The sequence below is a fragment of the Gigantopelta aegis genome, chromosome 10 (assembly GCF_016097555.1).
Source record: "Gigantopelta aegis isolate Gae_Host chromosome 10, Gae_host_genome, whole genome shotgun sequence".
Lineage (NCBI taxonomy): Eukaryota > Metazoa > Mollusca > Gastropoda > Neomphalida > Peltospiridae > Gigantopelta > Gigantopelta aegis.
The window spans coordinates 49,627,738-49,631,091 of NC_054708.1; positions in this window are offsets into that span (position 1 = coordinate 49,627,738).

Genomic DNA, 3,354 nt, shown 5'->3' on the forward strand with positions numbered 1-3,354 from the left:
GTGCGCCTTTTTCTTTTCTGTTGTTTCCTCCACTTCCTGAACACCCATGAAAATGTGCAAAGACAAACCCCCATAGTTTGGACAGGTTATTTATTATTAGTGTGTTATTTCTTGAAAGGGTTGAGAAATAGAGGTTGAAGAGGGCAAATTGGGATCAATTTCAGCAACAAATTGCCATGACTAGTGCCGATAATCCCATGTCTTTGTTGGGATGCGGCTGATTCGTCCCCTGGGCAAGGGTAACAGGTCGTTTCGCCCTTATTACTAGTTCACGCGAGTCGTTTTGGGCAAGGTCGATTCGTACCTCCAACCGAGTCGTTTGCCCCATGTTTCGATTCGCCCTAATTTTTATTTTGTTAATAAAGTACATTTATTCATTGATTTGTCCTATATCCATTGATTTTTTACATATCAGACATTGCGATCTATATTGCGTGTTTATATTTACAGATAAAAAAGAATATTATAATTTTGTTTATTTCCAATGTCATTTACTAAAGCCATATACACGAAATACGTACAGGCCTTAGATAATATACAGATAATGTATTCACATTCTTTCTTATTAAATATACTACATACGCAGCTAAGGTTCAAACGCCTAGTAGGGTATGTTGATTTCGCCTAGATTCAGCTGACAGAAAGTAAACAGCTAATAAGGCATTAATATCCAAAGACAGAAGATTACCTAATATTTGGTAATGAATGGTTTTAGGGCGAAACGACAAGAATTCCTGGATGCAGACGCACTCTCTCTCCTGGACAATTCGTCCATCGACGCACTCAACACATTTCATTTCATTTTATTTCATTTACGGTTATATGGCGTCGGACATATGGTTGAGGACCACACATATATTGAGGGAGAAAACCCGATGTCGCCATTTCATGGGCTACTCTTTTCGATTAGCAGCAAGGCATCTTTTATATGCACCACCCCATAGACAGGACAGAACATACCACGGCCTTTGATGTACCAGTTGTGGTGCACTGGCTGGATTTTGTATGCACCATCCCATAGACAGGATAGTACATATCACGGCCTTTGATGTACCAGTCGTGGTGCACTGGCTGGAGCGAGAAATATCAATGGGCCCACTGACGGGGATCGATCCCAAACCGACCGCGTATCAAGCGAGCGCTTTACCACTGGGCTACGCCATATAACCGAAAATAAAATGTGTTGAGTGCGTCGTTAAATAAAACATTTCCTTCCTTTTTTATTGCTTGGGCAAAGGCTCGTAAAGCTATCAGACAGTAAGAAATTATGTCTCCAAGTTGAGTTCTCAAACATCTGTGAAATCTGTCTGGAATAGGATACGTGTAAATCAAGGGGAAAGAATCCAATAATACAGTTCGCCATTTGTCTGTCAATGACACGGATGTGACGTCTCATCGTGACATTGCCAATACATTGCCAGACAATTTCTCTCATAACTCTTCTTCTTTCGGTACAGATGATTTTACACCTATTAGGGCGAGACGTAACCCAGTGGTAAAACGCTTGATGCGCGATCGGTTTGCAATCGATCCCAGTCGGTGGGCTAATTGGACTTTCTCGTTCCAGCCAGTGCACCATGACTGGTATATCAAAAGCCGTGATATGTGCTATACTGTCTATGGAATGGTGCATATAAAAGAACCCTTGCTGCTAATCGAAAAGAGTAGCCCATGAAGTGGCTGCAGCAGGGTTTCTCCCTCAATATCCGTGTGGTCCTTAACCGTATGTCCAACACCATATAACCGTAAATAAAATGTGTTGAGTGCGTCGTTAAATAAAACATTTTCTTCCTTTTACATCTATTAAAAATGAAGCTGAAAAACTACCTATTAACTTTCCATCTAAAAATGCTGAAGTATACAAGCACTTCTTTTTGGAGTAGCAGGATGCTCTTCGTATGGCCCATGATACTTCAGTAGGACCAGATGAAATACACTATCAACTATTAAACACTTACCTGAATCATTTTTTATTGTTCTTTTAAATATCTTTAACATAATCTGGATTTTTGGCGACTTTCCTTCTGAATGGAAAAAACCCCAATTACCATTCCTATTCCTATGCTTGGTAAGGATCCAATAAATCATACCAGTTATCGCCCTATCGCTTTGACAAGTTGCATTTGTAAAACCATGGACAAATTATCGATCGTAGACTTGTCTGGTATCCTAAGTCCCACAACTTGCTTACTAACGTGCAATGTGACTTCAGGCACAATCTTGTTAGATTTGAAACGATTTTTAGGGATGCTTTCATCCATAACCAGCATTTGGTATATGTCTTTTTTTTAACTTGGAAAAATTAGCTCATTATACCACGTGGAAGTCCATGGCATGGACCTAAGAGGCCGTATGCCTGACTTTATGTCAAATTTCTTAAAGAATAGGTCGTTCAAGATACAAGTGAGATCTACGTTATTCGACTCTCACTCCCAGGAGATCTATGGGTGTGCCTCAAGGTCAGTAATTTTATTTTCTGTGAAAATTAACAGCATTACCTAGTGTTTAAAACCCGGTGTTGACAGCTCGTTATATGTCGATAATTTTCATATTTGCTACACGTCGGCCAATATGAGTATCATTGAACGCCAGTTGCAGCTTTGTTCGAATCAACTTCAAAAAATCAATGGGCAACTGACAGTGGATTTCGATTCTCAAAGTCAAAGACTGTACGCATATCTGCCAGAAAATAGGTCTGACTGTCACCATTTAGATGCTCAGTTGTTTCTGGACATTTATAAGTCCGATTCCAGTTGTGGAGGAGACCACATGTTTTTTTTTTTTTTGGGTTTTTTTTTTTTTTTGGGGGGGGGGGGGGGGTATTTTTGACAGGAGGCTATCTCTTGTACCTCATTTAAAATATGTTAAAAATAATGGCTTAAAGTTCCTCGATATTTTAAATGCTATTTGATAAGACTGAATGGGGAGCAGATCGAAAGGTTATGCTCCGTTTGTATATATTTCTAGTACTTGTAGATGCTAGATCCTTTACACAACCAGGGAATTTAGTTATTTTTTGGTGCTTTTAGAATATCTCATATGGAGAGCTAGTTTGGATGCTAGACGTGCAAAGCTTTCTCTGCAGTATGCTACTAAGATTAAATTAATGTCAAAACATCCAGCACTTATGTTTGATAACAAATGTATGAAGTGATTTGATGCGAAGCCGAATGCTATCCGAACATATTTGGTCTTCATTTTAAGCGGTTTGTATCAGTTTCTAAAATTGATTTAACCGACATTTTGGAAATACCTTGGTTACCAAACCACCGAAAATTGTATTCCATCTTGTGCGCCACATTTTGGTGTCAAAGTGTAATCATCTGAAGCTGACGAGAATTTATGATAGATTTG